Here is an 18,797-nt window from a genome sequence, read left to right on the forward strand (position 1 = left end):
ACTTCAAAGGGAAACAAAAAGAAAAGATTTTGGTTTTGGGGGAAAAATAACGTACAGTACATACTTATCCAAAAGAAAGGCAGTAAGTACAAAATGAAAAGTTATCGTGCTAGTGGCTTACCTGCTGCTGTTATCATTTCTTTGTTCCTTCTTTCTAGTAACTACGAACCAAATCAAATAATTTAAGAAGAAATAAGAGGCGGCAGCGGGACTACTTGAACTCAGTTTCGTTCTATTCTATCGGCGTCCAAGAATTCATTAGAGGAGAAATGGAGGAAGGGATTTTTATTGTAATTTTGAAATAATCATAGAGAAGTGACATTAATAACCTAACGTTTGAATTAATTCCTAGAGGTAATTCTTTATCCCTTTCTTTTTGAATTCAATTACAGATAACTATTTGGGGTATTGAAATTGAATTTTTACAATAGTTTTTGAAATGGGTTCAAGAGAAGAAAAAAGGATAAAATGAGCAATTTTAGTAAAAGAGGAGCTTTTAGGGATTTCTATCAATTGGGTAAATTTGCCATTGAATTGTATAAGTTGTTAAAGCTGGAATCCATTACGGATTCTTGTTAAGGAATTCAATTGGTTCCGACCATAATTGAAGAAATTTGGAATAAATTGGTAAACACTTGTACGAGTCATTAATGGATACATATTTTATCCTTGTAGTTAATCCATTGGCTAGTGATACGTGGAATTTGTGGTTGGAAGGATAAGGGCTACATTTTTGCGAGATAAATTGCTTGAGGCTTGAAAAGCTATCATAGATAGTTAAGCTCTAAGGTATATAAAGATAAAGCTTCACTCTCCATGAAGTCACCACCCTAAATTTCATGCTCTTTCCCAATTGATGTTAGTATAACTCTCATGAAATATGAATGTGGAATCTTTATATTTCCTTCACATCACTCCCTCGTTCTACCATCAAGCTTACAAGTATATACCTTTCCTTTTTGGTAAATTTCTATGATACTCCTATATTTTTATAAGTTTCTATACTTGAAGCCCTTTCACTAGAGGAGTGAATAGTAATAGCATAGTTTCACTTATGTATGGTAGGTAAACGATCATTATCATAACTCATATGTCATAGGCCTTCAATGGATTAATTGATAAATATTAACAACAGAAGGGTACATTAGTTTGGCTTGGCATATCCCTCGATCTAATTCTGTGCACAGGATCAAGACTAGACCACTATAGCGATCCCAACAATTAGGTGTACCTATATTTTTTGCATTATTTGTATTTAAAGTCAATTGGAACGTCTTGTATTGATTTCCCCTGAAATGAGCCAACATATGACATATATGGCCTATGGGCAGACCCTCATAGTGAGCCTCTAGGTGGGGCGTACCTGATTACAGACTGCGGTTATAGTTACACACATGTGATCATAGTAATGAGTATGTGAGCAACATATGCTTTATACTTGCCTCTGATCACCTTTAGAAGGACATATTGTGATCATTTGTATGACTTATAGGATAAATGCATTACTTAGGCAAACTACAGGACCTATACTATAATGAACGTTTTCTAAATATTATATATGATACTAATAAGGTTGGTGCATAAGTTATCATTTCATATTACATATGTGTTTTTTGTTGGTTCATTCATTTCTCACATTACCATTTGACTCATCTAAGCTTTTGTACTTGTCCAGCTGTTATTCTTTCTGCTTTCATACCAGTACACGTTGTTTATGTATCGACGTCTCAGGCTCACCATATTTTATTAATACTGGCTCAGATTCTCATACTAGTAGATGTCCACATTAGACTCTTTTATCCTTTCCAACAATTATTTTGGTGAGCTCCAACTCTCTCTTGAGTCAATTTATGCGTAGTAATTTTCATTATATGTACAGGTCTCCAGTTGGGTATGACAGGCCTAATGCCAATTGGTCACTTATAGTATAGTGTGTAAACTGACTAGAGGCTTCATGGACATCGTGTAGTACTGTGTAGTTTATTAAATATAACTCCTTGTCTATATACACAACATTTATTGAATATCCAGCACGTTATTATCCCATAACCTTTTGTATGTCATAGAATATTGATGAGTAACTACATGTGGTTCTTGTTCATCATTATTGTTTTGGGTCGTTATAAACTTAGTATCAGAGCTCCTAGGTTCAGGTGTCCTAGGAAGTCTACGAGGTCGTGTCTAGTAGGACCTTACTTATCCATGTGTTGCATGCCATATTTATAATTAAGAGACTGCATGGACATTTAGGAATTTTACCTTCATATCTAATCTAGATTCTGCAATAGAGCTATGTAATAGAAAGCTACTTCAGACTCTTATTCTGCTTATTTGTGATACAGACCATGTCTACTATAGAAAAGGCTAAAGCAGCCCAGCAGGCTGCTACTAGCACTAGACAGGTGGAAACCACTACCGATACATCTCCTATATTGGTGGATTTGAATAGGACTTAAGAAAGTTTGTTGGGTTCTATGCTTCTAGGTTCTCAAAATCCCTGAATGGAAGGAATTACAGAGGTTTCAGCACCTCCAGTGCTGCCAATAGTAGTTCTTATCTCACCATAAAGATCCTTAGACTAAGATCTTAAGGAAGCAATTCAGTTGCTTACCTAATTGGTTGCCGCTCAAGCCCAAAGACAGAGTGTGGATGTACTTGTTGCTACTCAGGGAGGGATAGCCAAATCTAGGATCATAGATTTCCTCCTTATGAATCCAATAGAATTCATAGGTTCTAAGATTGTAGAGAATCCTCAATAATTCATTAATGGGGCTTACAGATTTTGTAAGGTGATGCGGGTCTCAAATATAGATGCAATTGAATTAGTTGCTCATCAACTGAAATATATTGCATTTGATTGGTCTGAGATATGGGCTGCCTATATAGGTGAGAAAGCTCCTCCAACGGTTTGGGAAAATTTTTTACAAGCCTTCATGGATCATTTCATGGCATTAGAGCAGCGAGAGGCGAAAATGGATGAATTTCTATCTTTAAAGTAGGTTAATCTTAGTGTTAAGGAGTATTCTTTGCAGTTAATATAGTTTTCTAAATGTACTCCATAGGTGGTTAGCACACAAGCAAAACAGATTCATTGCTTTGCGAATGGCCTAGCGGGCTCCTTAAAGGACCTTTTTTCTATTACTGTCATGAACAAAGATTTGGATATAGCAAGGATTATTTCCTGTGCTGAGTAGATAGTAGAAGATCAACACAATCGTGAAATAGATAGTTAAAGGCAGTAGAGTAAGAAAGCTAGGAGGACCAATCAGTATAAGGGAAGTAGTAGAGCTACCACTAATAGCGGACCACCTAGGTAAACCCTGTTGGCTGTGCGATTAATATCTAATGCGCCAAATCAGTTCTTGAGGCATAGGTATGAGTAGAGACAGACTTCTAGAGTACAAAAATTATAACCTCAGAGGGGCACTAGTCAAGGGTTACCACCTCGACTTTCTTATAGGCAGTGCGGCCGACCACATGGAGGAGAATGTCAGTGCGGTTCAAATGGGAGTTAATGGTATGGTATATTATTTTCCATAAATAAATGGTAAAGGTAGATTTGATCAATCATAGCCTACAGGATCTGCATCAGATTCATCTTCATCAATGCCGTCTTCTTTCCGTGGTCATCAGGCATCAGCAGGCAGAGGATTTTGGATGGGAAGAGGGCCTGGTTCGAGCGCAGGCCCAAACCATGCGTATGTACTAGCTGGTAGGTAGGATTCAAAGGCTTTTCCAAAAGTGTTCACAGGTACCTTAGCTATCTTTTCACATAATGTATATGCCTTGATAGACCCAGGATCTACCTTATCATATGTTACTCCATTTATTGCTAAGAAGTTTAAAATAGAGCCGAAGTTGTTACACAAACCATTTCTGTTATCGACTCCAGTAGGAGATTCTATTATAGTTACACGGGTCTATTATGATTGTGTTGTGACAGTATGTGGTCGGGCTATACTGGCTAATCTGATTGAGCTTGAAATGGTTGACATTGACGTTACTATGGGTATGGACTGGATATTCTCTTGATATGCTATAGCTGATTGTTGAACAAAGATAGCCCATTTCCACTTCACAAGAGAGCCAATCCTACAGTGGAGGAGTGATTCTATATTGTCTAGAGGGAGGTTTATTTCCTTTCTTAAGGCACGAAAGCTTATTGCAAAGGGGTGTTAGTATCACCTAGTCCAAGTGAAAGAAATTGAGGCCGAAAAGCGGGCACCAAGTTTAGGATACATACCTGTGGTGAAAAAGTACTCAGATGTGTTTCCTAATGAACTTCCTGGATTACCTTCTTCCAGAGAGATTGATTTTGGTATTGATGTGGATCCTGGTTATCAGCCGATACCAATCCCACCTTATAGAATAACCCCTGCCAAATTGAAAGAGTTAAAAGAGCAGCTAAAAGACTTACTTATCATAGGTTTCATTCGACCAAGTATATCACCTTGGGGAGATTCAGTGTTTTTTGTATGCAAGAAAGATGGCACGTTGCAAATGTTTATAGATTATAGGTAGCTAAATAAAGTAAAATTGTACAATAAGTACCCTCTCCCCCGAATAGATGATTTAATTGATCAATTAAAGGAAGATAGATATTTTTCAATGATCAATTTCATGTTCGGTTATCACCAGCAAAGAATTCATGAAGCAGATATTCCCAAAACAACCTTTCGAATAAGATATGGCACTTTGAGTTTCTTGTCAAGTCATTTGGGCTAAAAAATGCTCCGGAAGCCTTCGTGGAAATGATGAAAAAAATTATTCTACTCATGACTTAGAGCTTTTAGCATTCCTATTTTTACTAAAAATTTGTCATCATTATTTATGTAGAGTATATGTTGATTTCTTTACAGATCACAAAAATCTTCAATATCTATTCAAGGAGAAAAAACTAAACCTTAGACAAAGGAGGTGGCTAGAGTTACTGAAGGATTATGATATCAATATTCTATATCATCCCAGTAATGTAACATTATAGCTGATGCTCTTAGTCAACTATCGATGGGTAGTCTAGCACACCTACTACCTATTTAACACGAAGTAGTGAGAGATGTTCACAAATTGGCTAGCCTTGGCATTTGCCTTGTGGCTTCTCAAAATAGTGGCTTTTTTGTGCATAATTCAGCCGAGTCATCACTTATTTCATCAGTTAAGCTAACACAATATAATTATCCTATATTGTTCCAGTACAGAGAGCGAATTCAACAAACTCGAGTCATACCATTTAAGCTAGCAAGGGATGGTACTTTGAGGTGTCGAGGCAGAGTGTGTACACCTAATGTATATGGGTTGCAACAACATATTACGTATGAGGCATATTGTTCTCATTTTATAAGTCATCTCAACTCTAAAAAATGTATCATAATCTAAAATAGATCTACTGGTGGAATGACATGAAGAGAGATATAGCTGAATATATGGCATAGTGCTCTAATTGTCAACAAGTAAAAGAGGAACATCAAAGAATCGGTGGCCTAGCTCAAACCTTTTGTATTCCTATATAGAAGTGGGATTCTATTAATATGGACTTTGTTGTAGGCTTACATTTTTCTTATCAGAAACATTTCTCTATTTGGGTAATAGTTGATCAGTTGACAAAATTAGCCCATTTTTTCTTATTAAATCTAATAGAACGGCTAAAGATTATGCTTAGATATAAATAAAAGAGATTGTAAACCTACATGGCACCTTGATATCCATTATTTTAGATAGAGGTTCCCCATTTAAAGCCTAATTTCGGATGTCATTTCATAGGATCTTGGGTACTCAGGTGAACCTTAGCTCTGTAATTTATCTATAGACAGACGGCCAAGATGAGCACACCATTCATATGCTCAAAGATATGTTGAGAGCGTGCATTTTAGATTTTAAAGGTAATTGGGATGATTAATTTCCTTTAATATAATTCGCTCATAATAACAGTTATTACTCCAGTATTGGCATGGATCTATTCGAAGCTCCCTATGGGAGGCAATGTAGATCACTTATTGGTTGGTTCGAATTAGGTGAAACACAGGTATTGGGTCCGTAGACCCAAATCTTAAGGGAGCAATTCAGTTAATTACATAATTGGTCATCGCTCAAGCCTAAAGATAGAGTGTGGATGTACTTGTTCCTAAATCTAGTATCAAAGATTTCCTCCTTATGAATCCACTAGAATTCATTGATGGGGCTTATAGATTTTGTAAGATGTGCGGGTCTCGAATACAGATATAGTTGAATTAGTTGCCCATAGATTGAAAGGTATAACAGTTGATTGGTAAGAGATGTGGGTTTCCTAGAGATGTCAAGAAGCTCCTTCAATGGTCTAGGAAGAAGTTTTAGAAGCCTTCATGGAACATTTCCTGCCATTATAGCTATGAGAGGGAAAAATGGATGAATTTTTATCTTTAAAGTAGAATAATCTTAGTGTTAAGGTGTATTGTTTGCAGTTTATAAAGTTGTCCAAATATTCTCCAGAGGTGGTTAGCTGACAAGCAAAATAGATTCGTCGTATTGTGAATGGCCTAGCGGGTCCCTTAAAGGACCTTCTTTCTGTTGCTACTATCAACAATGATTTGGATATAGCAATGATTATCGCACGTGCTTAGAAGATAGAGAAAGATCAAACAATCATGAAATAGATAGTGAAAGAGAGCAGAGTAAGAGAGATAGGATGACCAACTAGTATCAGGGAAGTAGTGGAGCTACCACTAGTAGAGGACCACCTAGGTAAACCCAGTCGGCTGTGTGCTCCATATCTAATGCTCCGACTCAGTTCTTGAGTCATAGGTATTAGCATAGCCAGACTTCTAGAGTACCAATCTTACAACCTCAAAGGGGCGCTAGTCAAGGGTTACCACCTCATTTTTAGAGTAGGCAGTACAGCTGACCATATGGAGGAGAGTATCGGTATGGTTCAAATATGTGTTATTGGTATGGTATAGAGGGTCATATGGTATGTGATTGTTAATAGCTCAAAGGTAAAGGTAGAGGTGATCGATCACAGCCTTTAGGGTCTGCATCAAATTCATCTTCATCAGTGCCTTATTCTTCTCGTGGTCCTTAAGCATTAGCAGGCAGCGGATCTTGGAGGGGGAAAAGGGCCTGGTTCAAGCGTAGGCCTAAACCATATGTATTCAATAGCTGGTCGGAAGGATTCAAAGGCTTTTACAGATGTGTTCACAGGTACCTTAACTGTCTTTTCACATAATGTATATGCCTTGATAGACCCAGGATCTACCTTATCATATGTTACTCCATTTGTTTCTAAAAAGTTTAGAATAGAGATGGAGGTCTTACACAAACCATTTTTGTTATCGACTCTACTAGGAGATTCTATTACAGGTTCACCAGTCTATTATGATTGTGTTGTGACAGTATGTGGTCGGGCCATACCGGCTAATCTAATTGAACTTGAAATAGTCGACTTTGACGTTATTATGGGTATGGATTGGTCATTTTCTTGTTATGCTATAGTTTATTATTGAACCAAGATAGCCCATTTCTATTTCCCCGGAGACCAATCCTAGAGTGGAGGAGTGATTCTATAATGCCTAGAGGGAGGTTTATTTCCATTCATAAGGCACGAAACAAAAGCTTATTGTAAAGGGGTATTTGTATCACCTATTCAAAGTGAAAGATATTGAGGCCGAAAAGCAGGCACCAACTTTAGGATCCATGCCTATGGTGAACGATTACTCAGATTTGTTTCTTGATGAACTTCCTGGATTACCTACTTTCAAAGAGATCAATTTTTGTATAGATATGGATCCTGGTTCTCTGCCAATATCAATTCCACCTTATAGAATGGCCCCTTCCGAATTGATAGAGTTAAAATAGCAGTTAAAAGACTTACTTGCCAAAGGTTTCATCACGCCTAGTATATCACCTTGGGGTGCTACACTACATTTTGTACGCAACAAAGATGGCACGTTGCGAATGTGTATAAATTACTGGTAGCTAAATAAAGTGACATTAAATAATAAGTACCCTCTCCGCCAAATAGATGATTTATTTGATCAATTAAAAAGAGCTAGATGCTTTTCAAATATTGATTTGAGGTTCGGTTATCACCAACTAAGAATTCGTGTAGGAGATATTCTCAAAATAGCCTTACGGAAAAGATATGAGCACTTTAAGTTTCTTTTCATGTCATTTGGACTAACGAATGCTCCAGAAGCCTTCATGGACATGATTAATAGAATTATTCCACTTATGACTTAGAGCTTGCAGTAGTGGTATTTGTTCTAAAAATTTGGCAACATTGTTTATGTGGAGTACATGTTTATCTCTTTACAAATCATAAAATTCTTCAATATCTATTCATGAAGAAATAGTTGAACTTTAGACAAAAAAGGTGGCTAGAGTTACTGAAGGATTATGATATCAATATTCACTATCATCCCGGTAAACGTTATACAGTAGCTGATGCTCTTAGTCGAATATCCATGGGTATTATAGCACACCTTCCACCTATTTAATGCTAAGTAGTGAGAGATGTTCATAAATTGGCCAGTCTGGGCATTTGCTTTGTGGCTTCTGAAGATAGTGACATTTTTGTGCTTAATTCAGCCGAGTCATCACTCGTGGCATCAGTTACGCAAACGCAATATGATGATCCCTTATTGTTCTAGTACATAGAGGGAATGCAACAAAATCAAGTTACACTATTTAAGCTAGCAAGCGTTGGTACTTTAAGGTTTTGAGGCAGATTGTGTATACATAATGTATATAGGTTCTGACAACAAATTATGGATGAGGCATATTTCTCTCTTTATTCAGTTCATCTGGCTCTACAAAAATGTATCATTGTCTAAAGAGATCTACTGATGGAATGACATAAAGAGATATAGCAGAATATATGGCACAGTGCTCTATTTGTTAATAAGTGAAAGCAGAACATCAAAGAACCGGTGGCCTAGCTCAAACCTTTTGTATTCCTGTGTGGAAGTGGGATGCTATTAATATGGACGTCGTGGTAGGCTTACATTTTTCTTATTAGAAACATGACTCTATTTGGGTAATAGTTGACCGGTTGATAAAATTAGCCCATTTTCTTCCTGTTAAATCTACCAGCACGGCTAAAGATTATGCCAATACATATGTATAAGAGATTGTCCACCTACATGGGACCCCGATGTCCATTATTTCAAATAGTGGTTCCCTATTTAAAGCTAAATTTGGGATGTCATTTCATAGAATCTTTCGCCCTCAGGTGAACCTTAGCACTGCATTTTATCTGCAAACAGACCGCCAAGATGAGCTCACCATTTAGATGCTCAAAGATATGTTTAGAGCGTGTGTTCTCAATTTTAAAGGTAATTGGGAAGATTATTTGCCTTTAATATAATTTACTTATAATAACAGTTGGCACGGCCCCATTCTAAGCTCCCTATGGGAGGTGATGTAGATCACCTATTGGTTGGTTCGAAGTAGGAAAGGCATAGGTATTGGGTCCGCAAACCCAAATCTTAAGGGAGCGATTCAGATGCTTACATAATTGGTCGCTGCTCAAGCCCAAAGACAGAGTGTGGATGCCCTTGTTGCTGCTCAGGGAAGGATAGCCAAATCTAGGATCAAAGATTTCCTCCTTATGATTCCACCAGAATTCACAGGTTCTAAGCTTGTAGAGAATCCTTAACAATTCATTGGTTGGGATTATAGATTTTTTAAGGTGATGCGGGTCTCGCATACAGATGCAGTTGAATTAGTCACCCATCGACTGAAAGATATTGCAGTTGATTGGTATGAGATGTGGGTTTCCTAGAGAAGTTAGGAAGCTCCTCTAGCAGTCTGGACAGAAATTTTAGAAAACTTAATGGATCATTTCATGGCATTAGAGCTGCGGGAGGCGAATATGGACGAATTTCTATCTTTAAAGTAAGGTAATTTTAGTGTTAAGAAGTATTGTTTGCAGTTTGTACAGCTTTCCAAATATTCTCCGGAGGTGGTTAGCTCACAAGCAAAACAGATTCATCGCTTTGTCAATGGCCTAGCGGCTCCCTTGAATAACCTTTTTTCTGTTGCTTCTATGAACAAATATTGGGATATAGCAAGGATTATCACACATGCTGAGTAGATATAGGAAGATCAACACAATCATGAAATAAATAGTGAAAGGGAGCAGAGTAAGAGAGGTAGAACGACCAACAAGTATCAGGGAACTAGTGGAGCTACCACTAGTAGAGGACCACCTAGGTAAATCCAATAGGTTGTGTGCTCTACATCTAATGCTACAACTCAGGTCTTGAGGCATAGGTATGAGATGAGCCAGAGTTCTATAGTACCAAACTTATGACTTTAGAGAGGCGCTAGTCAAGGGTTACCACCTCGACTTTCTTGTTGTCAGTATGGCCAAACACATGATAGAGAGTGTCGGTGTGGTTCAAATATATGTTACTGGTATGGTATAGAGGGCCATATGGTATGTGATGGTCCACAACTCAGAGGTAAAGGTAGTGGTGATCGATTACAGCATTCAGGGTCTGCATCAGATTCATCTTCATTAGTGCCTTCTTTTTCTCGTGGTGCTCAGGCATAAGCAGTAGAGGATCTTGGAGGGAAAAAAGGGCCTGGTTTGAGTGCAGGCCCAAACCGTATGCATGCACTAGCTGGTCGGCAGGACTCAGAGGCTTCTCCCAATGTGTTCACGGATACCTTAGCTGTCTTTTTACATTATGTATATCCCTTGATAGATCCAGGATCTACCTTATCATATGTGACTTCATTTGTTTCTAAGAAGTTTAGAATAGAGCTGGAGGTCTTACACAAACCATTTGTGGCATCGACTCTAGTAGGAGATTCTATTATTGCTACACGGGTCTATTATGATTCTGTTGTGACAGTATGTGGTCGGGCTACACTAGCTAATCTTATTAAACTTGAAATGCTCGACTTTGATGTTATTATGGGTATGGATTTGTTATTCTCTTTTTATGCTATAGTTGATTATTGAACCAAGATAGCCCGTTTCCACTTCCCAGGAAAGCCAATCCTAGAGTGGAGGAGTGATTCTATAATGCCTAGAGGGAGGTTTATTTCTTTTCTTAAGGTACAAAAGCTTATTGCAAAGGAGTATTTATGTCACCTAGTCCAAGTGAAAGACATTGAGTCCAAAAAGACGGCACAAACTTTAGGATCTGTACCTGTGGTAAACGAGTACTCAGATGTTTTTCCTGACAAACTTCCTGGATTACCTACTGCCAGAAAAATCAATTTTGTTATAAATATGGATCCTGTTTCTCAATCGATATCAATTCCACCTTATTGAATTGCCCATGCCAAATTGAAAGAGTTACAAGAGAAATTAAAATACTTACTTGTCAATGGTTTCATTCGGCCAAGTATATCACCTTGGGGTTCTCCAGTGCTTTTTGTACACAAGAAAGACAACACGTTACGAATGTGTATAGATTGCGGGTAGCTAAATAAAGTGACATCAAAGAAGTAGTACCCTCTCTCCTGAATAGATGATTTATTTGATCAATTACAGGGAGCTAGATGTTTTTCAAAGATTGATTTAAGGTTTTGTTATCACCAGCTAAGAATTCCTATAACAGATATTCCCAAAATAGACTTTCGGACAAGATATGGGCACTTTGAGTTTCTTGTCGTGTCATTTGGACTAATGAATGCTCTAGCAGCCCTCATGGACATAATGAACAAAATTATTCCACTCATCACTTAGAACTTGTACCAGTGGTATTTGTACTAAAAATTTGTCATCATTATTTATATGGAGTACATGTTTATATCTTTATAGATCATAGAAGTCTTCAATATCTATTCAAGTAGAAAGAGCTAAACTTTAGACAAAGGAGGTGGCTAGAGTTACTAAAGGATTACGTTGTCAATATTATCTATCATCCTGGTAAAGGTTACATTGTAGCTGATGCTCTTAGTCAACTATCCATGGGTACTATATCACACCATGCCACCTGTTTAACGCTAAGTAGTGAGAGATGTTAAGAAATTGGCCAGTCTGGGCATTTGCTTTGTGGCTTCTGAAGATAGTGGCATTTTTGTATTTAATTCAACCGAGTCATCACTCGTGGCATCAGTTAAGCAAAGGCAATATGATTATCCCTTATTGTTCAAGTACGAGAGGGAATTCAACAAAATCGAGTCGCACCATTTAAGCTAGCAAGCGATGGTACTTTAAGGTGTTGAGGCAGATTGTGTATAACTAATTTATATGGGTTGCGACAACAGATTATGGTTGAGGCATATTTCTCTCGTTATTCAATTCATCTTGGCTCTAAAATAATGTATCATAATCTAAAAGAGATCTACTAGTGGAATGACATAAAGAGAGATATAGAAAAATATATGGCACAATGCACTAATTGACAACAAGTGAAAGCGGAATATCAAAGAACCGGTGGCCTAGCATAAAACTTTTGTATTCCTGTGTGGAAGTAGGATGCTATTAATAGGGACTTCGTGATAGGATTACATTTGTATTATTGTAAACATGACTCTATTTGTATAATAGTTGATCGGTTGGCAAAATTAGCCCATTTTCATCCTGTTAAATCTACCAGCACGGCTGAAGATTATGCCTAGATATATGTAAAAGAGATTGACCACCTACATGGGACCCCGTTGTTCATTACTTAAGATAGAGGTTCCCTATTTAAAGCTCAATTTGGGATGTCATTTCATAGGAGCTTGGCTACTCAGGTAAATTTAGCAATGCATTTCATCTGCTGACAGACGACCAAGATTATCACACCGTTCAGACACTCGAAGATATGTAGAGAGTGTGCGTTCTCGATTTTAAAGGTAATCAGGATGATCATTTTTCTTTAATATAATCAGCATATAGTAATAGTTATTACTCTAGCATTGGAATGGATCCATTTGAAGTCCCCTATGGAAGGCGATGTAGATCACCTATTGGTTGGTTCAAAGTAGGCAAAACACAAGTATTGGGTCCTGATTCAGTCCATCAAGTGGTTGAAAAGGTCAGACTAATATGAGAGCAGTTGAAGACTTCCCAGAGCATATAAAAATCATGCACGGATTTACGACATAGAGATTTAGAGATTCATGTTGATGATTTTGTGTTCTTAAATGTGTCACCGATTAATGAAGTTATGCGATTCAGGAAAAATGGTAAATTAAGTCCTAGGTATATTGGGGTCTATAGTGTTATTCGCAAAATTGGCCAGGTAGCTAGTGAGCTAGAATTACGTCCATAGTTAGCTACAGTGCATCCTGTCTTTGATGTGTCTATGCTATGTAAATGCTTAGGAGAGCCATCTCACCTCATCCCTATAGAGGGTTTTGAACTTGCTGGAGACTTATCATTCGAGGAAGTCCCCATGACCATATTGGATCGACAGATTAGGAAGTTAAGATCTAGAGATTTTGCTTCAGTAAATGGTTTGTGGAGGAACTAGTATGTAGCAAAATCCAAGTGGGAAGAAGAAGCGGATATGAAAACAAAATACCCTTATTTATTTCAAAAAATATCAGAAGGTTCTTAAACTACTTGTCCCTTTATATGATTATTAGTTTCTACTATATTTTGTTATGTTGATATCTAATTCTTTCCTAATATGTTTAGGTACATGATTTGTGACTATTTTCCCTGATATTTACATGGAAATAGCACGCGCATGCAGAGTACAAGGTAAGTTAGATGGTTGGTTATGACTTTTAATTGTGTGTAAGGCCAAGAGGAACCTCGTGTACTATTTTTTGGGTTTAAAGCCAAGCGGAGCCTCGTGTGTTAGTTGTTAAGTATTATATGTGTTGTGATTCTCTGTGAAGCTTATTTGGTTGTGTTCTGGCAAGATGAAATGTACCCGATATTCCTATTTACAAAGGAAACTCTGGCAAAATTTTAAGAAATTTAGAGAGTTAGTCAAATTTTTGATTATTATTCGATAAAGTAAGACCGATCTTTGTTAAAAGTTATATTGAAGGTGTTGGATCATGGTGGAAATGATAATAATCTATAAGCGTCTTTCGAGGACAAATGATCCTAAGTGGGGAAGATTGTGATACCTCAAATATTTTTGAATGCAAGTTTAATATTTTAAGTGATTATAAGGTGTACACATTTTACGGAGAATCATAGTGTGTGCATATGTATATAATTGTAGTATATATAAGTTATATGGTTGCTACTAGTAGAAAGAAAAAAGAAAAGGGAAATGGAAAAGTCTTATAAAACTTTAAATTACTACTTCTAAGTGGGAGCCACTTTAAAGGGAAACAAAAAGAAAAGATTTTGGTTTTGGGGGAAAACTAACGCACAATACATATTTCTCCCAAAGAAAGACAACAGTTACAAAATGAAAAGTTATTAGTGCTAGTGGCTTACCTGCTACTATTATTTTTTTCTTTGTTCCTTCTTTTCAGCAACTACGAATCAAATAGAATGATTTAAGAGGAAATAAGAGGCGGCAGCTGGACTACTTGTACTCAATTTCGTTCACTTCTATTGGCGTCCAAGAAGTCATTAGAGGAGGAAAGGCGGAAAGGATTCTTATAGTAATTTTGAAATAATCTTGGAGAAGTGACTTTAATAACCTAAAGTTGGAATCGAATTCCTAGAGGTAATTCATTATACCCTTCCTTTTTGAATTTAATTATAGACAAATATTTGGGGTGAATAATTTTAATTTTTATACTAATTATTGAAATGGGTTCATGATAAGAAAAAGGGAGAAAATGAGCAATTTTGGTGAAAGACAAGCTTTTAGGGATTTCAATCAATTGGGTGAATTTACCGTTGAATTGTATAAGTTCTTAAATTTGGAATTCATTTCGGATTATTGTTAAGGAATTCAATTGGTTCCAGCCATAATTGAAGATTTTTGGAATAAATTGTTAAACTCTCATACAAGTCCTTGATGGACACATATCTTATCCTTGTAGTTAATCGATTGGCTAATGATACGTTGAATTAGTTGTTGGAAGGATAAGGGCTACCTTGTGGTGGGTTAAATTGCTTGAGGCTTAGAAAGCTATCATAGATAGTTAAGCGCTAAGGTATGTAAAGCTAAACCTTCCCTCGTTATTAAGGCACCACCCTACATTTCATGCTCTTTACCTATTGATGTTAGTATAAATCTCTTGAAATACGAAAGTGGAATCTGTATATTTCATTCACATCACTCCCTCGTTCTACCATAAAGCTTATAAGTATCTATCTTTCCCTTTTGTTAAAGTTGTACGATACTCCAATTTTATTATAAGTTTCAATACTTGAAGCCCTTTCACTTTAGGAGTGAATAGTAATAGAATAGTTTCACTTGTGTATGGCAGGTAAATAATCATTATCATAACTCACATGTTATATGCCTTCAAGGCATTAATTGATAAACATTAACAATGGGAGGGTACTTAGGTTTGGCTTGGTATATTGCTTAACGTGATTCTGTGCATAGGATCGAGACCAGACTGCTATAGCGAGCCCAACCATTGGGCGTACCCTCCTTTGTGGCATCACTTGTATATGAAGCAAGTTGGAAGGTCTTGTACTGGTTTCCCCTGACACGAGCCAACGTATGGCATATATGGCCTGTGGGCAGACCATCATAGTGAGCCCCTAGGTGGGGCGTACCAGATTACAGACTACGGTTACAGTTACACATATGAGATCGTAGTAATGAGTATGTGAGAACCTTATGCTTTAGACTAGCCTCAGATCGTCTTCAGAAGGCCATCTTATGATCATTTGTAAGACTTACAGGATAAATGCATTACTTAGACAAAGTGTAGGCCCTACATTATAATGAAATTTTTTCTAAATATTATATATAATGCTAATAAGGTTGGTGGATAAGTTATCAATTCATATCGCATATCTGTTATTTGCTGGCTGATACGTTTCTCACATTACCATTTGACTCATATGAGTTTCCGTACTTGTCCAGCTGTTATTCTGCCTACTTTCATACCAGTACATGTTCTTTATTTAAGAACATCCCAGACCTACCATATTTTATTAATGCAGGCTCAGATTCATAGAATAGCAGACATCCACATTAGACTCTTTTGTCGTTTCTATCAGTATTTTGGTGAGCTCCAACTTTTTCTGGAGCCAGTCTATGCCTAATATTTTTGATTATATAAATAGGTTTCTAGTTGGGCATGATAGTCCTAATGCCAACTAGTCACTTGTAGTATACTGTGTTAAATTGACTAGAGCCTTCATGGACATTGTGTAGTATTGTATAATTTTTTAATATAACTCCTTGTGTATATATGCAATGTTTATTGTATATGATGCTCGTTATTATCCCATAACCTCATGTACATCATTGAATGCTTTATCAAGTAAGTACATGCGGCTCTTGTCCGTCATTATTGTTTTGGGGCGTGACAAATACAATCAAAAGTTTGATGAGGCCAAAAATGTAACTCAAATCCTGATATTGGATCAATGACAAATTTGACATAGGCTATCCATAATAATGATCATAATAATAAGAACAACAATATCAATAATAGCAGGAATACACACAATAAAATACCTAGTTGAGCCTATGCGTACCCCCACACCTATAGCTCAAAATAAGTTTGGGAGCCTTGGGATCTAAGCCAAGGGTCTTCCTAGCATAAAATCGAAATTTCAGATGAGATGGCGATGTTTAGTTTTCAATTTGAAGTTCTTTCAACCAAATATGGATCCCACACCTATTCATTCCAATTTTTAAGTTTTCGACTAATGGGTCGAAATGAGCTCGCATTAGGATCCAAACCAAAGGTCTGCCTACTATAAAATTGATATTTCAGATCTGTTGGTGCATTTAATTTTGCATCCAAGATTTTTCACTAATGTTTTTGCCATGTGGCTATTTGGAACCAGCAAAGACTTAAAGATAGGGAATTGGCAGTAAAAACCAAATGAACTACCCAGTAACCAAACCATCAGCCTCAATAAGTCATAAATGACTTGGGATAGCTATGGAGAAACTCATATTGTGAATATAAGAATAAATATGTAAAATGACCTTAAGGGTCATTACAATATCTACTACTAAAAGGAATTTTATCCTTAAAAGTCAACGGACAGAAAGAATGTCAAAAGCTTAAAAAGATGAGGTACTGGGCCCATATTCTCCCAGCATGACTTTCTAAATAACCTCACTAGAGAGGAAACACTTGGAAGGGATTTCATCATAAAAATCCCTTTTTAAACCAGCACTCTCATTTTACTTTATAAAATATCAAAATCAAGTTAACCGCTAACTAGCCTCTAACTAAGCAAAAAAGGCTGATGCACGCAAATCTAAATCACATCACGCTGATCCATCTCTATCTCAATATAAATAAAAAGGGCACATCTAAGCCAAAACAAAAACCAAGACATTAGTGGTAGAACAGACTCTAAATCCAAAAATGACCTTTTTAAACATTTTTGCTCCTGTTATCTACTCCAAGGCAGGAGAAAAATTACTTGAGTCTCATCCACCTAGTTTCATCATGAAGAACTTAAGGAACAAATTTTGATTAGATAAAAGTCCTTAAGGCAAACATGAGAATAAGCTCATAAATCTCTATCTGGGCATACAAATGGAGATAATGATGGAATACAATCCATGCCAATAATCCAACCAGTTCGCATGAAAATCAAAATAACATCTCAAAATCAAAGGTATAACTACTCATCACAATATATTCCACCATAACATGTCTCATCTAGTGAGAATAAAGACATACTAAATCCAACTCAAGAATATTACTCCTCCTGAGTAAATCATTCTAAATTTCAAAGAAAAGCTGAAACTCAGTGTCAAAACTGAAATAACCAATATGAGGCCTATATGCCATATCTGAACACTAATCAACTATAATCCAGCCAAAGTCTAGAAGACTGAATAAAAAACCACGGAATAGGCTCAACTTGCCTATAAATTAAATCTATATTTAAAAAATCCAAAACAAAGGTTGCATGACAGCTCTATAACACCAAGCTAAAATCTCAAGACCAAGGCTGAACTGCTAAATATCTATTATCTAAATCAAAACTAAAAGAGAGTTGACATTAATGCTCCATATTTATCATACTTCCAAATCGCCATTTAAAGGAGTCAAAATTCAAAACTAGCCAATAAGGTTATATCAATGTCAACTATCTCAAATCGACTTTAGTATCCAGATCTAGCATATTTGAGATAAATCATACCAAGCCACAGTCGAAAAATATCTGGAGAGTAAAATAACAATAGAGATAACAACCATTTCATAACACAAGCAACCAACTCTATATCAGTTTGAGGGAACAAAACATAGCTACAAAATAGAGTTATCCCAAAGAATAAAAATAACTAGCTGAAAATGCATATAACACACTCCATATCCACTGGAGGGCATGAACTATCCAAATATACTCAAAAAATTCCCAGGGGTGAAAACCACTCTAGAAATGGACAACACTCTATCAACTCAGAAAAATGCAACTTAAGTCCGAAACTAGACATTCCAATACTCCATCTAGGGAAACAAATGGCCACAAGCTTATATCATAGAGGAGAATCACTCCACAAAACCTCACTAGGCTGAAAAATCGTGAAATTTAGATTTTTTGAATCCACCCAAGAACAACATCATCAAAGAAAAAATATAAATCTAAAAACCGAGGTTATTATTGAGACCACCACCAAAGTACCAACAACTTGAGATAAAAAGTTTCTAGTTTGCCAACTTAAGAAGCGATCACAGGAAAGGCCACCTGCCTCGAATTCTCTAACACCTCTAAAGGCAAAATATCCAAAGGGCATAGACCCAACATACCTATGAGATGTGTAATACCCCATACTTTTACCTAGGTTAAATTTATCCCAAAGATG

Source organism: Capsicum annuum, chromosome 10, assembly GCF_002878395.1.
Source record: "Capsicum annuum cultivar UCD-10X-F1 chromosome 10, UCD10Xv1.1, whole genome shotgun sequence".
NCBI classification, from domain to species: domain Eukaryota; kingdom Viridiplantae; phylum Streptophyta; class Magnoliopsida; order Solanales; family Solanaceae; genus Capsicum; species Capsicum annuum.